General features: G+C 41.9%; 1 long non-coding RNA gene across 1 annotated transcript in view; it reads left to right on the top strand.

Annotated features, from left to right (window-relative positions):
• Positions 1-26,506, top strand: part of LOC132827230 (uncharacterized) — a 28,982-nt gene extending 2,476 nt beyond the window's left edge. The window contains exons 2-4 of the long non-coding RNA XR_009645982.1: positions 6,442-6,552; positions 13,830-13,969; positions 24,352-26,506. This is a non-coding gene — a long non-coding RNA (uncharacterized LOC132827230). The remainder of the gene's footprint in view (positions 1-6,441; positions 6,553-13,829; positions 13,970-24,351) is intronic.
• Positions 26,507-27,796: the final 1,290 nt, after the last annotated feature.

Here is a 27,796-nt window from a genome sequence, read left to right as displayed (position 1 = left end):
CCAGGTTGAACTCCATCTGTCATTTCTCAGCCCAGCTCTGCATCCAGTCTATGTCGCGCTGCAGCCTGCAGTAGCCCTCTATACTATTAACGACACCTCCAACCTTCGTGTCATCTGCAAATTTACTGACCCGCCCATCAACCTCCTCATTCAAGTCATTTATAAAAACTACAAAGAGCAGAGGCCCAAGTACAGAGCCCTGCGGGACCCCACTCAACACTGACCTCCAGGCAGAATATTTTCCATCTACAACCACTCTCTGCCTTCTGTCAGCCAGCCAATTCTGAATCCAGATAACCAAATCTCCCTGTATCCCATACTTCCTGACTTTATGAATGAGCCTACCAGAACTTCTTCAGAACTGCATAATATACCTTCAGAAATACATAACTTTAAGTTAACTTTATGTCTTGTATTCTGGTGTTAAGGATAGTGAGACATGGTTTAGATTAATTTTAGATTTGTTTAAAACTTTACAAATTAAAATCTCCTAAGGGAGCTCACAAGTATTAATGAACACTCCTTTTGTTTACATTCCTAATAGAAATTAATCAAACAAGCGTGCTACGCCATTACTGTACCCTCCTACCCTTGGGGGTGATGCTCTGGGAGATGATGTATCTACAGTGGGATAAGTTCATTTTAGTATTTTCAGGAGTTTATGATGGAAGAAGTTGCTGAATTTTTAACATGAATATATGTTTAAAATGTTGCAGTAGATGCCATCTGGTTTTACTAATGATAAGTCAGAAGTTAAATGCGGAGGGACTGGGATGTGGAAGTTGTAAAGCAGTTACCAGAAGCCCTCAATCTGGGAAGAACACAGTGCAGTCCCAGGCTGGACAGGTCTGCAACTGTCCACATTCCCTTCTCCACTTGTAGCAAAATGGGGTGGGGGGGTGGTGGGGGGTGGTGGGGAGTGGGGGGGGCTGGGGGGGGGGGGTGGTGAGGTGGGGAGTGGGGGGAGGCGAGGTGTGGAGGGGCGGGGGTTGAGGTGGGGAGTGGGGGGTGGTGAACAGGAATGAAGAGCTTATTGAAGCATTGATTCTCCTGCTCCTCGGATGCTGCCTGACCTGCTGTGCTTTTCCAATGCCAGACTCTCAACTCTGATCTTCAGCATCTGCCATCCTCATTTTCTCCTAGAATATTCAATAACCTCAAGTTAATGGGATGAACAGGGATGTATGAGTAGCATGTTAGAAGTCAAGTAGAAAAGTATTAGGATAATAATATCTGAAAATAACAAAGACATGAATGAGGTTTTCAGCTACAAATGAGCTATGTCTGGTGTGTCATAAGGTGCCAGGCTTTGAAAGAGTTAATGCTGAGAAGTGTAATAAGCATCAGTGAATACGGACAGAATAACTCTGCATCTCAGAGTAGACAGATCTGTTGTTATAGGAGATAAATCTGCTACCTAGGTCTCTCTCTAGTCTTTGGCACAATAATATAAAACAATGAACTGAAGATGCTGGAGATCTGACAAAAAAAACAGAAATTGCTGGCAAAACTCAATAGGTCTGGCAACATTTGTGGGAAGAAAGCAGAGTTAACATTTCAAGTCTGATGTGAAACATTAACTCTGCTTTCCTCCCTCAGATACTGCCAGACCTGCTGAGTTTTACCAGCAATTTCTGTTTTTGTCTTTGATACAATGCCTATCATTTCAATATTTGCTGATGCTTGCCATAATACAATAGATCACAACATGTTTAATACAAGGGGCGCTTCTCATTAAACTGCCTAAAGATTTTCTTTTACTACACTAGACCTAGTGGGCTTGTAGATCCCAATCTAAAAGGAGAATGGTTGCAGCAAATCAACCTTAGGGTGACCAAGAGGCCATGCTGCTCATACAATGTGATGAACAGTGATAAGGATTTGTCAGACAATGTTGGAGAAGTGTCAGGCGATGTAATGGAGATGGGAACAGGAGGTCGTAGCGATGGTTCAAATTTGTGGTCAGAAGCTGACCTTGGGGTCAAAAATGACACCCAAGACTGTGTTGTTCAGTTTCAGACAGTTACCATGGAGAGTAGAGTTTACCTCATTATTTCTGATTTCTATTACAGGTATCCCCCACTATCTGAAAGTAGAGCATTCCAAGGAAACCTTTTGTAAGCCGATTTGCATAAAGCAAAGATGCATGATTTACATGGGAAATATTTAGCATTTTTTTCATAAAAGTAAAAATCCTTTTTGGATTCACGAAAACAGGCATTAATGTAGCTCTTTTGTAAAAGCGAAGTGGTGTAAAGGGAATGTTCGAAAGGCAGGGGATACTTGTATACCCCATGGTTTTTATAAGTATGTTAAGAATAAGAGGATTACCAGGAAAAGAGCCGGACCTATTAGAAGCCAAGGGGCAACCTTTGCATGGAGTTGGTGGATATGGGAGAAATCTTAAAAGAATACTTCTCGGTTGTATTCTCAGGGAATGAAAGACACTGTAGCCAGGTACAGCCTGTGAAATATTTTATTCAGACACTTGGACCAGTTTATTACTCATTAAAAGCATTTACTCAGGTGCTGTTACTATATGAGCCAACAAGGGACTGTGGTTCAAACTCAGTTTGTTAAAACATTCATATATTAAAGAAACAACACTTACATGACAAATTAAGTCAACCTTTCCCAAACTAGGCTGACTGCAACAAACATACTAGGTGAAAGTGAGGACTGCAGATGCTGGAGATTAGAGTCGAGTGTGTGGTGCTGAAAAAGCACAGCAAGTCAGGCAGCATCCAAGGAGCAGGAGAATCGACATTTTGGGCAAAAGCCTTTCACCAGGTTTGGGGCTGTGAGCCGAGGGAATGGAGAGTTAAATGGGAGGTGGGAGGGTGGGCGGTGGTGGTGGGTCTGAGGGGAAGCTAGCTGAGAGTGCGATAGGTAGATGGAGGTGGGGGTGAAGGTGACAAGTCAGAGAGAAGCATGGAATGGATAGGCGGGAAGGACAATGGACAGGTCATGAGGTATGTGCTGAGTTGGAAGGTTGGGACTGGGATATGGTGGGTGGAGGGGAAATGAGGAAACTGCTGAAATCCATATTGATGCCATGGGCTTGGAGGGTCCCGAAGTGGAAGATAAGGTGTTCTTCCTCCAGGTGTTGGTGGTAAGGGAGTGGCAATAGAGGAGGCCCAGGACCTGCATGTCCTTGGCAGAATGGGAGGGGGAGTTGAAGTGTTCGGCAACTCACATGCTATCCTTCTGGTGAACTTGTTTGGGCTGCTGGATCCAATTCACTGTCGACTGGATAATCAGGGTTCTCTTAGTATGATGATAGGCTCGAACAGAGTCTTCATCAGCTAAGTCTTCACTTTGGGAATGGCATCCAAGTGTCCATTCTTACCCTCCTATCTTAGCCCTTCGGAATGTTCTCTGACTTCAGCCAATGGGGTCACAGGGCAAGGTTCACACCAATGAGGTTAGGCCAGGTCATTCTAGGTGTACGCATCCTCTTTCCAAGATATGATTATTCCAAGGTGCCAAGGGATTTGGCTGAAAGAGGGAAATACATGATCATACTGTCTCTTCCTGTTGATCTGGCTGAGTACCTCTTAATCAGTTTTAGATTGTAATGACTGTCCCATTGTTAAGGTTGATCACCTCTGTTCAATATGCAAGATAGGTCTGGGCTGAACGTTGTTGGCTTTTAGAGTCATACAGTCATAAAGATGTACAGCACAGAAACAGACTGTTTGGTTCAATTCGTCCACACTGACCAGATACCCTAAATTAATCTAGTCCCATTTACCAGCACTTGGCCCATATCCCTTTTAAACCCTTCCTATTCTTATACCCATCCAGATGCCCTTTAAATGGTGTAATTGTACCAGCCTCCACCATTTCCTCTGACAGCTCATTCCACACCACCCTCTGACTGAAAAAGTTTCCCCTTAAGTCCCTTTTAAATTTTTCCCTCTCACCCTAAAGCTCTGCCCTCTAGTTCTGGACACTCCCACCCTAGGGAAAAGACCATGTCTATTTACCCTATCCATGCTCCTCATGATTTTATAAACCTCTATAAGGTCACCCCATAGCCCCTGACACTGCAAGGAAAACAGCCCCAGCCTATTCAACCACTCCCTATAGCTCAAATCCTCCAAACCTGCCAACGTCCTTGTAAATCTTTTCTAAACCCTTTCAGGTTTTGCAACATCCTTCCAATAGGAAGAAGACTAGAATTGCATGCAATATTCCAACAGTGGCCTCACCAATGTCCTGTACAGCCACAACATGATCTCCCAACTCCTGTACTCAATACTCTGACAATTAAAGGAAAACATACCAAACGCCTTCCTCACTATCCTATCTACTTGTGACTCTACTGCCAAGGAACTATGAACCTGCACTCCAAGGTCTCTTTGTTCAGCAACACTCTACAGGTCCTTACCATGAAATGTAAAAGTCTTGCTCTGACTTGCCTTTTTGAAATGTTTTTGTCCTATTTGCATTCCATCAGGTCTTGACTGCAGAATGTGTTTAGTCAATTTTACTTTGGGGAGAAAGTGAGGTCTGCAGATGCTGGAGTATGAAGGGCTTATGCCCGAAACGTCAAATTTCCTGCTCCTTGGATGCTGCCTGACCTACTGCGCTTTTCCAGCAACACATTTTCAGCAATTTTACTTTGGGCCTAGTTGCTTAAGCCACTTGGTTACATGGGGATTTCAGTTGTGATGGTGAGGTTCCAGAGCAAATTAAGATTAATAAGGAAGCTATATTAGATGTTTTAGCTGGCATAAATCCTCAGGGCCTGATGATGTATCCCAGGAGATTACTAATGCCCCTGGCAGAGATATTTAATACTTTGTTGGCCGCAGGCAAAGTGCCAGATATGGATAGCTGATCCTGTCTGACTAATTTAATTTTGTTTATTGAAAAAGGTGGCTAAACATATTGATTGAGAGAAGTGCAGTTGATGTAGTTTACATGAGCTTCAATGAAGCCTTTGATAAGGTCCCACAGGGAAGGTTGGTCCAAAAGGTAAGAGCCTGTAGGATCCAAGGTAATTTGGCAAACTGGATCCAAAATTGGGTTGCTATTAGGAGGCAAAGGATTATGGTGGAGGGATGTTTTTGTGATTGGAAGCTTGTGGCCAGCAGTGTATCATTAGTCGGTTCTGGAACTATTTGTTACATACATTAACGACTTGGATGTGAATGTACAAGCAAAATTAGTAAGTTTGCAGATGATATGAAAATTGATGTTATTGTTGACAGTGAGGAGAATGGTCTCAGGCTGATTAAATTAGGCAGAGCATTAGCAGATGGAACTTAATCCCAATAATTGTGAGGTGATGCATTTTGACAGGTCTAATAAGGGAAGGAAATACACAATATATGGTAGGTCCCTAGGGAGGACCGAGGAACAAAGGGACCTTGGTGTACAAGCCCATTGTTCTCTGATGGTTTCAGCATGGTTAGACAGGGTGGTAAAGAAGGTGAGAAAGTATATAAGGTGAGCAGGTAGAGAAAGAGTTACGTTTAGGGATGTTTGACAAAGGCTCAGCTAGCATGACTTTGACCAGGTAAGAACTTGCAGTAAACTGAGGTGCTGGAGGCAAGGGTACTAGTTTAACAAGGTAAAGAACATCCATTGTGTAATGCTAGTTAACCGCCACCAAGACAAAAAAAATCTCTTTTCAATCCTCCCACTTCCTCCAAACTAAAGGAGTTGCCATGGGCACCCGCATGGGCCCCAGCTATGCCTGCCTCTTCGTAGGATATGTGGAACAGTCCATCTTCCGCAACTACACTGGCACCACCCCCCACCTTTTCCTCCGCTACATCGATGACTGTATCGGCGCTGCCTCGTGCTCCCACGAGGAGGTTGAACAGTTCATCAACTTTACTAACACCTTCCATCCTGACCTGAAATTCACCTGGACTGTCTCAGACTCCTCCCTCCCCTTCCTAGACCTTTCCATTTCTATCTCGGGCGACCGACTCAACACAGACATCTATTATAAACCGACTGACTCCCACAGCTACCTGGACTACACCTCCTCCCACCCTGCCCCCTGTAAAAACGCCATCCCATATTCCCAATTCCTTCGTCTCCGCCGCATCTGCTCCCAGGAGGACCAATTCCAACACCGCACAGCCCAGATGGCCTCCTTCTTCAAGGACCGCAGATTCCCCCCAGATGTGATCATCGATGCCCTCCACCGCATCTCCTCCACTTCCCGCTCCTCCGCCCTTGAGCCCCGCTCCTCCAACCGCCACCAAGACAGAACCCCACTGGAATCATCTACCGAAGGTTAAGAACATCAATTTGGATAATGCCAGATGATGCTCGCTGATTGTGATGGTCACCCATTTGGATGCTGCTCCCTGTCAGTGACTATATAATTCCTTAAGAATCTGCTATTCGAGAGAAGACTGAGCACATGGGTGATTGTTCTCTCTCTCTCTCTCTCTCTCTCTCTCTCTCTCTCTCCAGGGCCTGGAATAAAGATGGAGAAGGTAAAGCTACACTGTGTGTCTGTGTTTGCTTCAACTGATACGGGAACGGGATGACAGAGGCAGTCAGGTCGCTTGTCTTCATTAGCTGGTATGTAGAATAGAAGAGCAGGGAAATCCTGTTACCACTTTATAAAACATTGGTTAGACCACTTATACAATACCGAGTGTAATTCTTGTAACTGCACTATCAGAAAGATAGAGATTCATCAGGATATTGCCTGGGATGAAAAATCTCAGTTATAAGGAGAGACTGGATAGGCTGGGTTTATTTTCTTTGCAGCAGAGGAGTCTCACGGGAATCTGATTAGGGTTGACCAAACTTTTGGGAGGCATAGACAGAGTAGATTGTGAGAATCTCTTCCCCATGGAACCATTTCTAAGTTCAAAGCATAGAGTGAGGTGGTAGAGATCTGAGAAAGAAGTTTTTCACCCAGAGGAAGGTAGACATAAAAAGCTTGCTGCCTAGGAGACAGTGAAGACATGAACTCTTGCAACATTTAAGGAGCATCTATATGAGCACTTAAAATGACAGGGCAGGTATTATTTTAACGATGTGAGATATCCTCTTTTGTCCTCCTTAATATCTGGGTGTTCTTTAAGATGTTAATACTGCCATCCTTCTGCATGCCTCTGCTCCCGGCAGGCCTGTTTCTCATTGTTTTACTCCTGCCTATCCAAATGAATCAGAATATCTCCAGCAGTAGGTTGTCGTCCCAGACTTGAACAGCCTCCTTCAAGATTTCTGAAGTTGTGTTCTTGGCTGTGTTTCCTCATCTATGTGCAGTCCTCAGCAACAATATCCACAGTATAGGACCACTTAACATTTCTATGTTGAAGCAACACAATTTCAACCTGCATCCCACCTCTTGGAACTCGAGGATTACCTCTGCATTGTCTGCTTGATATAAATTTATGGGTGAGCCATAGGTTCCTCCGATACAACAAATTCCATCACGTGTCTTTTTTTGGCCTTTGCTTGTTTCTTTTAGCCACATGTTCTTCCTCATTCATTTTGACCTTGCCAGTTCTAAACCGGTTCCAGAAAAAAAAAGTAAACAGTAAGAAGCAAAATCTAGCTGGAATATTTTAACACAAATGATGATAAAGCTACGAAATAAATACTGAGAATGGCACTGATGTAAATCTTTGATTTAAAGTGAATCAGATAATATTCAGAAACAGAAGGCTTTCTTAACTGCTGAGGAAGTGAATAGTTGGACTGAAAACTAAGGACAAACAAACCAAATCATTACGTCCTGTTTTGAACAAATTCTGGTGTTAATCAACTCGAGGGTCAAAAAGTGCATGCTGACTAGATCTAGAGAGTATTATCTAAATGAAAGTGTTGTAGAATAGCAGGGAGGTTCATGGGTACTGATTTACTAGACAATATGGACAATATCCCAGATAAGGACTGCTGTCTAAAAAGCTAATGGATTTCCAGGTTTCAGCCCAACTGATTTTGAATACTTGAAGTCAATAATAATACTAAGGAGCTGAACCTGAACATACTTGAGAAAAGTGTCATTCTTGTAGAGTTCCATGGAATGTTTCCCCTGATCATTCTAAACTTACAGCATTAATGACCTACCATGCCGTTATTGGCACCCCTCTTCTCTAATGCTTGCCCAGTTCTCCCACTTGCCATATCTAGAAATACTTGCTGCTGTCTGGATATCTTGGGATACTCTCAGGATGCCTGGAACTGGTGCTATCTTTTAAAGGCCGTAATGCACCTGCTCATGTAATGTCAGTTCTGAGATGTCCTACATGGTCCATGACATTGGTCCCATTCATGGCAGAGAGGGGAATACGATGCCCACATTGTGACAGAGACCGGGAAGCCCTGCTAGACAGAGTGGTGCAGAGAAAGGATGTCCTGCTTCAACAGGGATAACAGAGGAAATCACAATACTGGACCAAGCCAGCCTTATCTGAGGTTGCTACCTGGGTCAGTGCAATATCAGTCATCTGAAGGAATGCCCAGCTGTGTATGAAGAAGATCAGTATCCTTCTTCACTCTGTGAGTGTAAGAGCCACCATCTTCTCTCTGTTACCTCACTCTCATTGAGGTTGCATCCATCTCGGACTCTGAGGTTTCTTCAGTGCTAGACGTAGGGTGAAAACCCATGGTTTCTGACAGGCCTGCTGGCTGTTCTGAGGTATATTTTGGTCCTGTGTAAGGTTGTGCGATTTCCTTCAGTTAAATGGTGTTCCTCAAGCTCCATTGGACAGGTGAGGGTGTTCACTTCCATTGGGATGCCCTGGAGCTCACATGCTCCACTTGCTGCATCTTCTGATGTCAAAGCCAGTTGCAGTGCAACTTGAATTCCAAGGTAGTAGGTGTTTTTGCATGATTACATCATTAATCCTACATACCAAACTGTCTCTCAGCACCTCATTCAGTGTTAACACAAAATCACATGCCTCTGCCAGTCATCTTAACCTCTTCAAAAATCCCAAAATGGATTCTCCTGATTCTTGAACAGCTGAATAAAATTAATTGCATCTCAGAATTAGAGGAGGCTCGAGGTCCTGATATTCCTTAACTAAATCTGTCAACTCTTGAAAGGTTTTAGTATCTGGTACTTCAGGGAAAGTTAGGTTCCTAATAACCAAAAATGCTGCAGGTCCACAAGCAGTCAGAAGGATTACTCGTTGGGGCAGATGAAAAGCAATGTAATTTGCCTGAAAAAAGGCAATCTTTCCACATACTGCGCCCAGTCTTCCATGGCGGGTTTGAACGAGTCACGATTCCCAAATAAAGGCATGATGCCAGAAATGTTTACCCCAACTCAAAGACAAATGGCACCAGCAAATTTTCTTTCAGAGCATACTGTTTTCTCTCATCGCCACTGAAATAACGGCATAGAGGGGTATCCCATTACCACGTCACCCTTTATTTATTCAGGGCATGTACATGGGCTCTGACCAATCAGCTCAGGGCCTGTCCCGAGAATGAGAAGACTATCTGAATCTCCTGTTTATAGCTGTCAGCCAGGACTTCCTGAATGACCAAGGTTAACGAACCCAGTCAAGGATCTCAGTCACCTGGCCCTCATTACAATCACTACACCTTCCATTTATGGTGCTGTTTTCTGACTGATAAGCATCCATTTCGGAGAAAGATTTAAAGTTCCTTTAGCAAATAAATAAACAGTAGAAGCAATTAGCAGAACTGAAAATTAAAGACACCGAGTCCCATATATTACATATATTATATCTTTGAGTATTTCAATAAGGTATACTGCCATTGAGGCATGAGATAACCTTTTATTAACATGGAAACATAGAAACTAGGAGCAAGATTAGGCCATTTATCCCTTGCGCCCATCTGCCTTTCTGATTCTTTATCTCAATGCCAAAGTCTGCTTTCTTCCAATATCCCTTGATGCCAGTGACTTGGCCTCCATAACCCTCTGTGGTAGACACCTTTTGAGTGAAGTATCTTTTCCATTTCTCTGTCCTAAATGACCTACCACATATCCTGAGACTGTGATATCTGGTTCTGGACTCCCCAATCAGGGAAATCACCCTTCCTGAACCTAGTCCATCTAACCCTGATAGAAATTAAAATTTTCAATCAGTTCCCTCTCATTCTTCTAAATTCTAGTGAATAAAAGGCCCATCAACTCAATCTGGTCACATAGGACAGGCCTATTATCCCCAGTTTAGACCCATTGAACCTCCACTGCCCTCCCTTATGGCAAGAATTGCAGTCGGGGAGAGCAAAACTGCACTCAACGCTTGAGCTGTGGTCTCACAGAAGAGGCAATAGTCCACTGGTATTATTGCTGAACTATTACTCCTGGAGACCCAGGAATGCAAGAACAAAAAATCTGAAATTACAAGTCGAATGATGATCATGACATATTGTTGATTGTCAGGAAAAGCCCATTTGGTTCACTAATATCCTTTAGGGAAGGGAATCTGTCATGCTTACCTGGTCTGACCTACATGTGACTCCAGACCCACAACAACGTATTTAATTCTTAACTGCCTCTGAGCAATAAATGCTGGCTGAGTCAGCGATACTCACATCCTGTGAATGAATGAATTTTAAACAAAAGGACCTGTTAAACTACAGCAAGACGTTACTACTTTTGAATTCAATCAAGGTCAGAAAAAACCATTTGCCTTCCTAGTTGTTTGCTGCACCTGCCTGTCTACTTTCAATAACTGGTGTACAAAGACATCCGGATCCCTTTGTATCTCCACATTTCCCAACATATCACTTTTAAATTACACTCTGCCTTTCTGGGTTCACACTGAAGTGTATAATTTCCCATTGTATTACATCTACCATGTTTTTGCTCACTTACCCAACTTTTTAAGATCACCTTCACACCTCCTTGCATCTTCCTCACAATTTACAATCCTGCCTAGATTTATGGACATATTGCATTTGGTTCCCTCATCCAGGTCCTTATTTTATCATGAATAGTTGGGGACCAAACACTGATGATTGTGATAACTAATTAGCCATTGCCTGCCACCCAGAAAAAAAGACACGTTTATTCCCATCCTCTGTCTCTGTTAACTGATTCTCATTCTATGCCAATACAGTCCTCCCAATCTGATGTGCTTTAATTTTGCTCACAAATCTCTTATGTGGGCCCATATCAAAAGCCTATGCAACTTCCAAATATACAACATCTACTGGTTTTTCCTTATCTAATGTTTTATTTTCAAACTCAAAAAACTCCAGTAGATTTATTAAATGTGATTTGCCTTTCATTTACCCACACTGGCTTTATTCATTCTCATTTAGAACCAGATATCACAGTGTCAGGTGATGTGTAGGCCATTTAGGACAGAAGTAAGGAAAAGATTCTTCATTCAAAAAGGTTTTGCTATCGTACCTTTTACAATAGATGAGCAATTTCCTCACTATTGATGTTAGGCTCGCTGGTCTGTAATGTTCTGTCTTTTCTCTTCCTTTTTCATAGTGGGGTTACATTTGCACTTTCCAATCTGTAGGAACTATTTCAGAATTTCAAAGGTTTATAATTTTTCAGAAGGAGACCACCACCGCATTTCTCGTGCCTCCTCCTTTTGTATTCTCCAATGTAGATTATCAGGTGATTTGTCAGCCTTCAAAACCATTAATTTCCCCAGCATCATTTTCTCACTAATACCAATTTCCTTCAATTCCTCCCTCTCTAGACTCTATATCCCATAACATTTGTGTCCTCTCTAGAAGATCTCCAGCACTTTCTATTTCTTCTTGCAGCATGAGGCCTAAGACATTTTAACAGCTGGCTCACATCTGCAGTTATTCCATCACCCTTCCACCTGTACTCAGTGAGAACAGTATGAGCTGACCAGTCAGGAGGAACTGAATTTCAGCTGGCTGGTGCCTACTGCTGTAGACACAAAACAAAGGACCCCAGCACTTAGCTTAGTGGTCTGGTGATAGGGCGATGTCTTGGCTGCAAGAAGAGGAACCTCAAGAATTAATTTTGGGGTCTGGCGTAGCACTTTTTCTTCCTGATCACAAATCAAATTAGAATGGTTTTGCTGTGACAGTATTTAGTATAGGCTGTAACAGCCTCCATGTTGTAAAAATGGCCAATTGTTTTTTGAAGTTGGTAACTTCCTCTTCAGTCCTTGTTACCTATGACTCTGTGCATGACTTCACGGGTCTACCATGTGTTCCCATAGTGACTAGCCACTAAAGGCCTACAGCACTGCAGAAACACAATGTTGGGCAATATGGATACAATTCCCACATTTTCTTTTTGTTCCAAATGCAATGGGAAATAGGGAGGATGCAGGGGAAGGCTGTTTAATTCATGACCTCAAAAGTATCCTGGCCTTTTCCAACGTTGCCATGAGGCAGCTGATAACAGTTGCCCAGAATACGGTGGCTCAGTGGTTAGCACTACTGCCTCACAGTACCAGAGACCAGGGTTCAATTCCCGTCTCAGGCAACTGTCTGTGTGGAGTTTGCATATTCTTCCCATGTCTGTGTGGGTTTCCTCCCACAATCCAAAAATGTGCAGGCTGGGTGAATTGGCCATGCTAAATTGCCTGTAGTGTTAGGTGAAGGGCTAAATGTAGGGGAATGGGTCTGGGTGGGTTGCTCTTCGAAGGGTTGGTGTGGACTCGTTGGGCCGAAGGGCCTGTTTCCACACTGTAAGTAATCTAATCTAATCAACATGCCCTCCGATTTTCTTCAGTTTTCAAACAAACTGAATTCTGTTTGATTTTGCAGCCGAAAGTGATGTTGAAATATAGGAACCACAGAAGGAAACGCCTAGTTTATTGTCACATGACTGCACAGCCTCCTGGAGCACAAATAGCATGTGCCACCAGTTCATTACAGCAGGACCAATATGTGTACCTTCAGCTCTACAGATGTTAACATAATTCTCTTATTACAGATCATTTAAGCTGCATCAACTCAAATGAGATGAGTCCTTTTTCTTATACCATGAATTAGAAGTACACCTCGGGGCAATGTTAGGCAGAAACGAATTAATAAAATTACCCTTTATCTGATCTGTTCTATAAAGCCACTGCACTAAAAGCATTGGATTGACCCAGACTGCCAGAATCTTATATTCAGTAGTATAAGGAAAAAGAGTATGAGCCCAGTCCGATGCAATATCAATGGTGCAGTTTAATTCCCGCTTATCTTTTTGTGAAGACAGACTAGCAAAGTTGTATTAATCACTTCAGATCTTGCTTTTTGCAAAAAGCAAGATTCTGGCAGCCTGGGTCAATCCAATGCTTTTAATGCTGTTGCTTTATAGAACAGATCGGATAAAGGAAATGCATTGTCTCGCATGTGGGTAATTTTATTAATTAGTTTCTGTCTAACGTTGCCCTGAGGCGTACTTCTAATCATGATATAAGAAAAATGCCTCACCTCATTTAAATTGATTTAGCATAAATTATCTGTAATAAGAGAATTATATTAACATCTGTAGAACTGAGGCTACACATATTGGACCTGCTGTAATGAACTAGTGGCACATGCTATTTGTGCTCCAGGAGGCTGTGCAGTCATGTAACAATAAATTAGGTGTTTCCTTCCGTGGTTTCTACATTTCAGCTTCCCTTGTTGGTTTGGTCCCAAACAGAACTCAATTTACTTGAAAAATGGTGAAAAAACTCAGAGGGCATATTATTCTAAGCTACTCTGCACTTAGTCTCATTAATTTCCTCATACTTTTCTCTAGAATCTTCCCCCAAAGGCTCTCATCCACCTCAGTACCCCAGATATTAACCATTGCTGCCCTTTGATGCTTCCTACCCACCCACTTGGGCACCTCTCTGCTTTTCCTCCACCTGTGCTAGCACTAATGGCTGTACCCGTCACTTCCATTGAACTCAGTCTCTCCCTTTGTCTCCTTGCAGGAGAAAATGGACAAAATAAGGGCGTGGAGCACCAAGATGGGCAGTGCTCTTCACCTCACCTGAAGAAGGGATCTTTTACCTTGTGGGAGAGGATAGGGACCGCACATGTGGTGATATTGAGTCATCTGTGCCCCCAGCAAGTAAGTAAATACCATTCTCTATACTGTTGTTCCATTAAGATCACTGTGAATGTACTTTTACCATGTCCAAATATCCAACTCTGTTTGCCACTCCTTCCCTCTTCTTGCTTCTGTGGACCCATATGGCATCTGCACTGGCTCTGCTCTGACGATAGTAGTCCCTGAAGTCAATAACTCCTCCTTTACCTCGGAGGAAGAAGTCACAGTTTCCCCAGAGAAAGCACGAGCAAGGCTGTCTCATGTACCCTCCATCAGCTAATCTGACATCTTGAGGAATACTTTAGCTGGATTAGACTTGGCAGACCCTTCTGGTGAGCAGGTCACTAGCAGCTGTTTGACAAAGAAATCTCCTGGATCACTGACAATTGAGGACTGCTGGAGACCAGACACACGGTGACCCTGGGTAGGAGGTGACCCATTGCATCAACCATGAATAACTTTGTCAAAGCGCACAAACAGACAGAGGAGCAGCAAGCCAGGATGTTGGAGTCACTTGGCAAACTTGATCAAAAGTTATAGGAAGCCACCAAGACTATCTGTACCACACTGTATGCATACATTTGGCAGCCTCCATGGTCATGTTGACAGTTATAGAGTCATAGAGATGTTCAGCACGGAAATAGACCCTTTGGTCCAACTTGTCCATGCTGACCAGATATCTCGACCTAATCTAGTCCCATTGCCAGCACTTGGCCCATATCCCTCTTAAACCCTTCCTATTCATATACCCATCCAGATGTCTTTTAAATGTTGCAATTGTACCAGCCTTCACTACTTTCTCTGGCAGCACATTCCATTCACACACCACCCTCTGTGTGAAGATGTTGCCCCTTAGATCGCTTCTATATCTTTCCCCTCTCACCCTGAACCTATGGCCTTTAGTTCTGGACTCTCCCACCCCAGGGAAAAGACTTTGTCTATTTATCCTATCCATGCCCCTCATCAATTTATAAACCTCTCTAAGATCATCCCTTAACCTTTGACACTCCAGAGAAAACAGCCCACCCTATTCAGCCTCTCCCTATAGCTCAAATCCTCCAACCTTGGCAACATCCTTGTAAATCTTTTCTCAACCCTTTCAAGTTTTACAACATCCTTCCCATAGGAAGGAGATCAGAATTGCATGCAATATTCCAACAGTGGCCTGTACAGCCAATGTTCTGTACAGTCTCAACATGACCTCCCAACTCCTATACTCAATGCTCTGACCAATAAAGGAAAGCATACCAAATGCCTTCTTCACTATTGTATCTATCTGTGACTCCACTTTCAAGGAGCTATGAACCTGCAGCCTAAGGCCTCTTGTTCAGTGACACTCCCCAGGACCTTACCATTAAATGTATAAGTCTTGCTAAGATTTGCTTTCCCAAAATGCAGCACCCTGCATTTACATAAATTAAACTTCATCTGCCACTCCTCAGCTCATTGGCCCATCTGATCAAGATCCCATTGTAATCTGAGGTAACCTTCTTCACTGTCCACTATACCTCCAATTTTGATGACATCTGCAAACTTACTAACTATATTCCTATGCTCCCATCCAAATCATTTATATAAATGATGAAAAGTATTGGACCCAGCACCAATCCTTGTGGCACTCCACTGGTCACAGGCCTTCAGTCTGAAAAGCAACCCTCCACCAACACCCTCTGTCTTCTACCTTTGAGCCAGTTCTGTATCAAAATGTCTACTTCTCCCAGTATTCCATGAGGTCTAACCTTGCTAACCAGTCTCCCATGGGGAACCTTGTCAAATGCCTTACTGAAGTCGAGAGTGTAGTGTGGAAAAGAACAGCAGGTCAGGCAGCATCCGTGGAGCAGGAGAATGAGCGTTTTGGGCATAAGCCCTTCATCAGGAAAGCCTTACAGAAGTCCATATAGATCTGCCCTCATCAATCCTCTTTGTTACTTTGACAAACTCAAACAAGTTTGTGAGACTTGATTTCCCACGCACAAAGCCATGTTGACTATCCCTAATCAGTCCTTGCCTTTCCAAATACATGTAAATCCCAACCCTCAGGATTCCCTCCAACAACGTGCCCACCACCGACATCAGGCTCACTGGTCTATAGTTCCCTAGCTTTTCCTTACCACTTTCTTAAACAGTCGCACCATGTAAGCCAACCTCCCAATCTTCTGGCACCTCATCTGTGACTATCAATGATATAAATATCTCAGCAAGGGGCCCAGTAATCACTTGCCTACCTTCCCCACAGAGTTCTAGGGTACACCTGATCAAGTCCTGGGGATTTATTCACTTTTATGCGTTTCAAGACATCCAGTACTTCCTCCTCTGCAAAATGGACATTTTTCAAGATGTCACCATCTATTTCCCCACATTCTATATCTTCCCTGTCCTTCTCCACAGTAAACCCTAATACAAAATACTTGTTTGGTATCTCCCCCATTGCCTGCGGCTCCACACAAAGATTGCCTTGCTGATCTTCGAAGGGCCCTCTTCTCTCCCTAGCTACCTTTTTGTCCTTAATGTATTTGCAAAAACCCTTTGGACTCTCCTTAGCCCTATTTGCCAAAGCTATCTCATGTCCCCTTTCTCCCCTCCTGATTTCCCTCTAAAGTATACTCCTACTGCCTTGATACTCTTCTAGGGATTCGTTTGTTCTCTCCTGTCTATACCTGACATATACTTTCTTCTTTTTCTTAACCAAACCCTCAATTTCTCTTGTCATCCAGCATTCCCAACACCTATGAGCCTGTCCTTTCACCCTAACAGGAATATTCTGTCTAAGGAATCTCATTATCTCATTTCTGAAGACTTCCCATTTTCCAGGCGTCCCTTTACCTGCAAACATTTGTAGCCAATCAACTGTTGAAAGTTCTTGCCTAATACCTTCAAAATTAGCCTTCCTCCAATTTAGAACTTCAACTTTTAGTTCTGGTCTATTCTTTTCCATCACTATTTTAATACTAATATAATTGTGGTGGCTTGCCCCAAAATGCTTCCCCACTGACACCTCAGTCACTTGCCCTGCCCTATTTCCCAAGAGTAAGTCAAGTTTTGTACCTTGCCTAGCAGGTACATCCACATACTTTTCTTGTACACTCTTAACAAATTCCTCTCCATCTAAATCCTTAACACAATGGCAGTACCAGTCTATGTCGGAAAGTTAAAATCCCCGACCATAACCACCTTATTATTCTTACAGATAACTGAAATCACCTTCCAAATTTGTTTTTCAATTTCCCTCTTACTATTAAGGAGTCTATAATACAATCTCAATAAGGTGATCATCCCTTTCTTATTTCTCAGTTCACTCAAATAACTTACCTGGATGTATTCCCAGGAACATCCTCCCTAAGTACAGCTGTAATGCTATCCCTTACCAAAAACGCTGCTCCCCCTCCTCTCTTGTCTCCCTTTCTTGTCCTTCCTGCAGCATTTGTATCCTGGAACATTAAGCTGCCAGTACTGTCCATCTCTGAGCCACATTTCTGTAATTGCTATGATGTCCCTTATTCCTGAGTTCATCTGCCTTCCCTGTTAGGCTCTTGCATTGAAATAAATGCAATTAAGCGAAAGTGAGTTCTGCAGATGCTGGAGATTAGAACCAAGAGTGTGGTGCTGGGATAGCACAGCCGGTCAGGCAGCATCCGAGGAGCAGGAAAATCGATGTTTTGGGCAAAACCTCTTCAACAGGAAATCCCTTCATCCCTTTGACTTGCTTCTGTTCTCAACTGTACCAGTCTCAGATTGATCTTTTTCCTCACTATCTCCCTGGGTCCCACCCCATTCCACCTTACTAGTTTAAATACTCCTGAGCAGCTCTAGCAAATCTCCCTGCCAGTATATTAGTCCCCTTCCAATTTAGGTGCAATCCGTCCTTCTTGTACAGGTCACTGCTACCTCAGCAGAGAGTCCAATGATCTAAAAATGTGAATCCTTCTCCCATACACCAGCTCCTCAGCCACACATTCATCTGCTCTATCCTCCTAGTCCTACCCTCGCTAGCTTGCAGCACCAGGAATAATCCAGATATTACTACTCTCGAGGACCTGCTTTTTAAATTCTTGCCTAATTTTCAATATTCTCCTTTCAGAATCTCATCCTTTTCCCCTCCTATGTCGTTGGTACCAATGTGTACAATGACCTCTTGCTGGTCCCTCTCCCCCTTGAGAACATTCTGCACTCTCTCTGAGACAGCTTTGATCCTGACACCAGGGAGGCAACACCATTGTGATTTTTCACTGCTGGCCGCAGAAATGTCTGTGCCTCTGACTAGCAAGTCCCTTAACACGGTCGATTGCTTGGAACTCGATGTACCCCCATTACATTAGAGTCCGTCTTGATACCAGAAACTTGGCTGTTACAGCTACATTCCCCTGAAAGTCTATCACCCCCTATATTTTCTAAACACAATGCTTGTTTGAAATGGGGATAGCCACAGAAGACTCCTTTATTACCTGTCTTCCTCTCCTACCTCTCTTGGAGTTAACCCATCTACCTGACTGTATCTGTGGCTTTTCTCTCTTCCTATAACTGCCATCCATCACGCCCCTTAGCTCTTGTAAATTCCTCATTGCCTCTAACTGTCACTTCAACGATCCATTTGATCTGACAATATTCGCAACCAATGACACTTACTGCAGATATAATCCTCAGTAACCCATTAACTATCTCAAAACTCCCATATCTGACAAGAAGAGCATATCAGTCTACTAAAGGCCATTTTGTTGCTTCCATTTTGCTGGAGATTAGAACCAAGAGTGTGGTGCTGGGATAGCACAGCCGGTCAAGCAGCATCCAAGGAGCAGGAAAATCGATGTTTTGGGCAAAACCTCTTCAACAGGAAATCCCTTCATCTCTTTGACTTGCTTCTGTTCTCAACTGTACCAGTCTCAGATTGATCTTTTTCCTCACTATCTCCCTGGTCCCTCTCCCCCTTGAGAACATTCTGCACTCTCTCTGAGACAGCTTTGATCCTGACACCAGGGAGGCAACACCATTGTGATTTTTCACTGCTGGCCGCAGAAATGTCTGTCTGTGCCTCTGACTAGAGAGTACCTTAACACCGGTCAATCCTCTACAGACCCAGAAAATAGCACTGTCTTATTGCTCTACAAAACACTGCTCCAGGCTAACTTAATACTTTTGGTTTCTATTCTTAAAATTTAATCAAGAGACAGATCCCAATAAAAACGTATAATCAAGAAAAAAAAACCACTGTACTCACTATTGTAGATTTACAGCAAGGCTATACTTAAAACTATTTACATATCTGTTTCTGTGCTGTGACTTCTCCCAGACAAGTTCCTCCAAGATCAGTTGTGAATTTCACTGTTTGTTCAGTTTTCCTAGACCAATGTCAAACAGTAAAGGTAGTAACTGCACAGATTCACTGCTGTGTCAGTTGGGAGTGTGGATTTCTTTCTCTCTCTCCCTAATAGACCATGTGCTTGCTGCCTTTGGCTGTCTTTCTCCCTTTTAAAAGTGCTGTTGATTTGATTTTTTTTTCAAACTTGCAAAACAATTGCAACAGTGTATAAAACAGTAATTGTTGCCCCTGGATTTTGAGGAAATTATCTTCAACACCAAAAGTATCTCAAAAAAGGTATCAAGATTACAAACTGGCAGATGGCTTGTTACAGCCAGAAATTTTTCCCTTCCTCCATTTTGGATTATAGGGCTTATGCCCGAGATGTCAACTCTCCTGCTCCTCGGCTGCTGCCTGACCTGCTGTGCTATTCCAGCACCACACTTTTCGATTCTGATCTCCAGCATCTGCAGTCTTCACTTCCTCTCAGTTGCTAGGGGTAAACATGTCCAGCTTCCTCAGGGTCTGAGGATCTGAGGCACAGACCTGCACCCAATCCCTGTAGCCATTGGTGTTCATTACTAACAGCAATGCAAGAGGGGCACAAGGACCATTGACCCTATTCCAGGTGCCTATTCCTTACAAACAGACAGACAGGGTTGTGCCACAGGCTAAGGAGGAACCACATACAGACAACCCCGAGAAGGCTCCTCAACATTCCAAAGTTGTCCGGTCCTTCCACCACCAACCTGTTTCTAATCCACAAATTTATGGAAGTTCAATCCAAGAAGGGTGAGCTTGAATCTGACCAGGGTGCTCTCAGCATGCCCAGCCTGCCCAGCAAGCACATGGTCTATTAGGGAGAGAGAGAAAGAAATCCATACTCCCAACTGACACAGCAGTGAATCTGTGCAGTTACTACCTTTACTGTTTGACATTGCAGCATCAAGGCATTACATTTGACTCCATCCAACTCAGTTCCATTGAAAACAGTTCACAAAGAAATGCTGTGCTGTGAGAAGGTGATGTTCCTTCTGATGGCCGTCCTTATTTTACTATTCTGTGCAATGTTGTGGCTCTCATGGATACTCATTGCCTGTTACATACCCTCATCCTCCAGTTGTTTGGAGCAAAGCATCAAAAATAAAGCCATGCCCTCTTTCAAACCCTCAGACCTGACCTGCATGTGAACCTCATGTTGAGGAGACTGACATATGGCTCTCTTTGTTCCCAATGGAAGAAACCTCTTGCATTTACACAGGACATGGCATTCTGACCCTTAAATCTAAACAGAGCATAGCACCACTGCCCCTTATCACATGTATGGCTTTCTATGAAAGTTGAGCGACTGTGGGGATCCTGCATATTTGTTGCATCATGAGTCCATTTAAATACTACAGAGATCTGCAATGTTTACAGCTGCTGTTGATCTAAGACACAATGAGCTAAATGTGATCCCTACTTTACCTTCAAGGACACCATCAAGCCTTTAGACTGTATATTCCTTCCATCTTCCTTTTAGTGATCACTGTCCCTATTTAACTTTGTGTCTGTGCTTGTGTGTGTTTGACATCATGTTTTAATAATGTTACTTTAATGTTTTACTTGGGTTAGCCCATAAAATACTCTTTCTTTCACTCAAGAAAGCTTTGTAATTGGCTCCTTACTGATATGGTAGATATTGGGTACTTACATTTTTATTACAAAGCAGCGTAGCCTCATGCTAGAAAAGAACTTTGATTATTAGTCATGGCTACTCGTAAAGAGAGAAGCTGATTCACCTTCCTCACTTGGTTATGTTAGAATATGTCCATTTTCTTACAGAAAGTACAAACAATTCCTCATTGATGTAAAACTGCTTTGTCCATAATTTCTACATCTGGTTAAATCTGATCTTTGTTTTAAAAAGGATGGTAGAAATTAGATATAATCTCTTGTAGGTGACAAACGGTTCCCTACCAACCTCCCATGATAGAGGTGGATAGCGTGAATGTAGAGTGGGAGTACTAGGAGAGATTAGGACCTGAGGGCACTGCCTCAGAGTTAAGGGATGACCCTTTAGAACTGAGATGAGGAGGAATTTCTTCATCCAGAGGCTGGTGACTCATTGAAACCCATTGCCTCAGAAGGCTGTGGAGGCCAAAGTATTGAGTGCATTTAAGTTCATAAATTCATAGGATATAGGAGCAGAATTATGATATTGGCCCATCAAGTCTGCTCTGCCATTCAATCATGTCTGTCATGCTCCTTACCCCCATTTTCCTGCCTTCTCTCCATATCCCTACAATGCATTACCAATTAAAAATCTGTCCAACTCCTCTTTAAATTTACCCACTGTCCCAGCATCCACTGCACTTTGGGACAGTGAAGTCACAACCCTTTGGGAGAAGTAGTCTCTCTTCAACTCTGTTTTAAATTTGATACTCCTTATCCTAAGACTATGACCTCTCATCCTAGAATGTCCAACAACAGGAAACATCTGCTCCCTCCACACCTTTTATCATTTTGAATACCTCAATTTGATCTTCCCTTATTCTTCTAAATTCCAGAGAGTGTAGGCTGAAACTGTTTAATCTCTCTTCGTATGACAAAGATTGATCTCTGGGATCAATCTAGTGAACCTCCTCTGAACTGCCTCCAATTCCATTACTTCTTTCCTCAAATAAGGGGACCAAAACGGTGCAGAATACTCTGGTTGTGGTCTCACCAATGCCTTGCATAGTTGCAACAATACATCCTTACCTTCATATTCTATTCCTTTAGCTATTAAAGCCAACAGTCCATTCGCTTTCTTTATTATCTGTTGTACTGGCATGCTAGTTTTCTGTGACTCATGAACGAGTACAGCTAGATCGCTCTGCACTGGAGCACACCAACGTCTCTCCCCATTAAGATAATAGGCTGCCGACTCATTTTTTTGACTCAAATGCATGATCTCATACTTATCCATGTTAAACTCCATCTGCCACATTTTGGCCCACTCTCCTAACCTCTCTATATCCATTCGTAAGGTTCTTATTTCCTTATTGAAATTTACCATCCCCCTATTTTTGTGTTGTCTGCAAATTTGGCTATGGAGCCTTCTATCCTTGCATTCAAGTCGTAATGTAGATTATGAATAGCTGGGGTCCAAGGACCGAACCCTGTGGCACCCCACTAGTTACATCTTGCCAACCAGAAAAAAAAATTTATCCCGACTCTCTTTCTTTTGTCCATCAGCCAGTCATGTATCCAGGCTAATAAATTACCCCAATTCCATATGATCCAACCTTGTGAATTAACCTTTTGTGCAGCACTTTATCAAACACCTTCTGGAAGTCCAGATAAATTACATCTACAGCATCCCCATTTAAATACCTTTCTTGTTATACCTTCAAAGTACTCTAGCAAATTAGTCGAACATGATTTCCCCTTCATAAAACCATGCTGACTCTGAAGAATAACATTTTGATTTTCCAAATATATCCTAGATAATTGATTCTAACATTTTCCCAACAACAGATATTGATCTATCTGGTCTGTAATTTCTCACATTTTGCCTCCCTCCCTTTTTGAATAAGGGCATGATATTAGCCACTTCCCAGCATGTCCAGGGAATTTTGGAATATTGTAACCAATGGATCTATTATCTCCACTGCCACTTTCGTTAATACCCTAGGGATTTGTCTGTCCTCAATTCTAATAATTTTTAGTACATTTTCCCTATCGGTGTTGTTTGTTTTAGGTTCTACGTTATTCATTGCCTCTAACTTGCCCGTTCCAACAGGAATGGTACTATTCTCCTCTATCTTGGAAACTGATGCAATGTATTGATTCAACATCTCTGTCATCCCAATGTTCCCCATTATTAGCTTTCTGGTTTCATCTTCCAAAGGGCCAACATTCACATTAGTGACTCTCTTCCCTTTTATTTACCTATAGAAGCTTTTGCTATCCTTTTTGATATTTTGTGCTAGTTTCTTTAGTAATTTATCTTAACTCTTTTTATTAATCTTTTAGTATTCTTTGTTTATATTTCAAAGTCTCCCAGTCTTCCAGCTTTCCACTGACCTTTGCAATATGGTATACCTTATTTTTTGACTTTGTTTTATCCTTGACTTCCTTGTTTAGCCATTAAGACTGAGATGGATAGGTTCTTGATTGATAAGGGAACCAAGGGTTAGAGGGAAAGTGCAGGAAAATGGGGCTGAGAAATATATAAAACAAAATCAAATGGTGGAGCAGACTCGATGGGTTGAATGGCCTAATTCTGCTCCTATATCTTATGGTCCTATGATGTTATGGATGTGCATACATAGGGCAGATAACTGGGTTCCAAGGTTGTGTTATGGGGAAAAGCTTGTCGATTTTTATAAATGCCTGATGCTTGTTTGCTTACTGAATATCACTGAACAAGATGGATGGTGTTACAGTAAGTCATCAACTATATTCTGTGGTGCCATTGCTGCAAGGTCAAATCACTTATGAAAGAAGTTATGTTATGACTGATATAGTCGATGTCATATAAAGAAACTTACACCCATAAGTATATTGTGAAGCTGTTACAGCTTTTAGTATTTTAGCTGTTGGCAAATTACTAAAATTAGATGTTTCCATTTGCTTGGTTTGGACGCAGAAAATTTCACTGGTTTCCAGCTAGCTGAGTGAATATATTGAAGGTAGGCAATTAATTTGGGGTGATAACCCAAGTTATAATTTCCCCATTACTGCTGTGGTAATGACTATGGCCTAAGTTTCTGGCAACATATTTAGTGTTGCTATATGAGTGGAATTAGAGCCATAATCACAGAATCACAGATGTGTTACAATGCAGAAGGAGGCCATATTTAGCCCATCATATTTACACCAGATTTCTAAATGAACATCATGACTATGTGCCATTTTCCTACCTCCTCTCCATAGTCTTGATCATTCTTTTGATTTAAATGAACATCTAATGCCCTTTTGAATCTACCTCCACCATATGTCTTGGTGATGCATTTCAGAGCCACTCATTGGGTGAAACCATTAGAAAAATTTTTTGTGTGAATTAAAATTTAATATGAATGCAATCAGTTTTGTGGTAATCAATTGCATTCCTGTATTCAAAAATGTTTTATTATTTTGACAGCTCTGTCTCTCCTACTGAAGGCACCCAAGGCTGACAGGCAGCATCCATTGCAAGACAAACATCTCTTGATTGGATGTTGTAAAGACTGATCTTTTTAGTTTACTATATTTTTGATTGTGGACTAAATTGGAACAGGGACCGAGAAGGAAGTGGTGCATTTTTGAAAACAAATTATTGGAACTCAACTCCGAATGCTGGTTGGTTTGTGCAATTGTGATCACTGTAAATGACAGTGGTTATCAGCCTGAAAACAACCCTTTGATTTGTTTCTGGGCAACTGAACAGTGTGTGTGTGAGAAAACTGCAGAGATAGAAAGTCTTCAGACTGAAAGAATCAAGCAGAGGTGGTGTCAGTCACTGAAGAAGGGGATGTGGCTGTGAAAACACATTTGACAAACACTTTATCAAACACTAAAGGGGAGATTGATAGCAATGAAGGGGAACAAGCCAAAAGATTAAAGCAGAAATCCCGTCAGAGAGAAGAGCAGGGTGGACACACCTGGAAGAAAGCACTCAAAGTAAAAGCAAAATAGTGTGCACGCAGGAGATCTGAAACCAACACAAAGAATTCAGGAGAAACTCAGCAGATCTCTGTGGAAAGAGAACAACAGAATTAACGTTTTGAGGCCAATATGACTCTTCCTCAGAAGATTGGTGTTAACCTGATTCCATTGTACAGATAAATAGAGGACTTTGCGTACTTTGATTCACTCATTAACTTCTGCGGTGACCCCAATGGGAGAGGAGCTTGAGAATCATTGGACTCTCACAAGTGAGTTGAAACAGAACCGAATCTATAACACACAGAAAATTCACCTTCTGCTGGTGTGGGAAAGTCAGATGTGGGAAAAGCCACAATCGCAACTTCACTGTCCACTTTGTATCAATTTTGGAAAATTCTGGTTCCAGAGTCTATAATTTGGAATGAAATTCATAAACACTTAAAAGTAACTTCCATTAATCTGAGCAGTCAAAATGGTTTGCATAAACAGTTCATATTGGATCAATACTATAGAATCTTTTGAATAAATAATAAAGAGGACAAAAGGAAGAAAGATAATAAACATACTTTATATCACTTTGCAAAAAAATTGGTGATGAGAAATTGTGAATGAGGTAATGACAATGTCACACATGCTTGCATCATTTGTTGTGTGTGAGTTCTGGGATCTATTACTTGTGCCAAGAGTAGTCTGCTGGGGATGTCAAATCTGATGTTAGTCAGAGTGTTGGGACAATGTGGGTGTTGGGTATCATGTCTGAGAGTTAAGGGTGGGTGTTGCCAGGTCTGGAGATGTCATGGGTTGGTGGGATGTAGTGGTAAGTCAGGTACTTAGTTTATTAGTTATTGAGGAGTTAGAGCTGTTTTTACTTGTGTAACAATTAAATTAAAATGAATGGAATTCTCCAAGATCTCTGACTTCATGGGAAACTGACTTTTTGGAGGTTTCCAGATGCAGGGTGGCTGAGCATTTTCCAAGGAGTCAACTGCATTATGATGTCAGTCTATCCCAACATGCAACCCCAATCTATGCTGCTATGATCACTAGCAGGCCAGCAGAATAGTATTGGGACTATACAGGATTAGAAAACCATATTTGTGATATTACAGCTAATGAGACCATACCTTACGGTTCATTGTATTGATACTGATGGTTGACAAAATAGTTACTGGAACAATGAAGTCTAAGTGTCTGGTCTTGAAACATTCATAATTGTTATGAGGAAGGAGTTCTACCTCACGGAGAATCAAGGTTGATAGCAGAAATCCCAATTTAGGTCTTATATGTATATGGGGAACATTAATATCCAGTTAACGTAGGGAAGAACACCCCTGGATTAGGCCAAATAGACCACAATTGCCTTGTTTAGGTCTGATCATTCCTGCATTGCTAATGCAAGCAAGAAGTGTGTAACCAGGACGACAGCAGATCCATTGGTGGAGGCGAGTTGTCGCCGAAGAGTGGTGATTTCCGTTCCAGCAGCAGTGGTGCAGAGAATGAGACTCATGCCTGGCCACCAGACTCATAGCCCATGATGGAGCACTTAACAGGAAAGACAGTAAAGTTGGACACTTCTTAATTTTTCTGGCGTTATATTCTATGTTTTGGTTTGGCTTTTCTCTGTTTAGGATGGAGCTGGAGAGCGGCGACACTGTACAACACTTGTCACTTTATTTTGTAACAAGATACGTGTGACTATAAATAAAATAATCAATCAGTCAAACTGAATTTAATCTTTGTCGGTCTGCAATTTTGGAGACTGAAAGAGATTGATGTGAATATGTAATATATAGAAGAGAGATCTTTTCTAGAATTTTACTTCAGGAAATCTACGGCAGATACTTGTGAGGTGTATTAATAAAGCGCAATAGCACAATCGTGTTTACATACAAGCAATATTAATTTAATCTAAGGAGCTTGTTTGGTCTTAATTTTACAAAGAAATCAAGCATGATGCCTGATTATAGGTTATTGAGAAAGGTATTTAACATCTAATATTATTGGTTTCTTATACTGCGGAACAAAAAGAACATTACAAGCATAAAAAACACTACTGAACGCAGTACCACCTGTCATCAGCAGCAAATGGCCTACAGAGATTTCTCGCAGCAATGCTATTGGAATTCTAGTAATAACATCTACAGCAAATTATTTGGATTTGTCACAGGGGATATAATCTGATGTTTACACAAGGGTCATGCTTTATCTTTGCCTCTATTCATCAATCTCTAGATTAGAATTTCAAATGTAATTGGCTGCAGTGAAATCACTCGATTAATTTTTTTTATTAACACTGGGGAGCTCCCTTCAAGTAGGCACTACAACTTTTAATGCAGCTTTATGTATTTATGCATTGTGACCCTCTGTGGGACATATGTGTAGTGAAGCATTACAACGCTGTCAACAAGTCAGGAAAGCATTAGGAGTGAGATTTATGATGAAGAAGACAGTCCCATTTAAACAGGAAGTGGTTTTTTTTGAAGCAAGATTTACTAAAGCTAATGATGTTTTAAATAAAAATGAATGAATCTCCCTTCAACTGAATCAGAATCTGGTCCTATGATTTGACACAACAACCTCCTACATTTTAGCTGATGTGGCTGATGTTATGTAACCTTGGGACCAGACGCCAAATGCCGTGTTTTGAGATCATTCCCTTTCCCATTAGTATGCACACTGAAATTTAATGCTCTTCTCTTGTAGGGGGAAGGAGCTAGGCAGCTGTCCTTTGCCATTATTATGAAAAGCATAATCTCCCTGTCCATTCTGTTGGTTGTCTGGTGCAATTAAGCTGAAATCCTGCCAATATTTAAGATTCTCATTCCACCAAGTCCACTTGGTATTTATATTTTTCATTTAGAGTATTGTTTCTACATTTCCGTGTTTCTACATATTCATGGTTGTGCAACTATAAACAAATTATTTTTGTTATTTATTCAAAG

Source organism: Hemiscyllium ocellatum, chromosome 2, assembly GCF_020745735.1.
Source record: "Hemiscyllium ocellatum isolate sHemOce1 chromosome 2, sHemOce1.pat.X.cur, whole genome shotgun sequence".
Lineage (NCBI taxonomy): Eukaryota > Metazoa > Chordata > Chondrichthyes > Orectolobiformes > Hemiscylliidae > Hemiscyllium > Hemiscyllium ocellatum.
The sequence above is the reverse complement of the archived record's forward strand: the minus strand, read 5'-3'. Positions and strand labels throughout refer to the sequence as shown.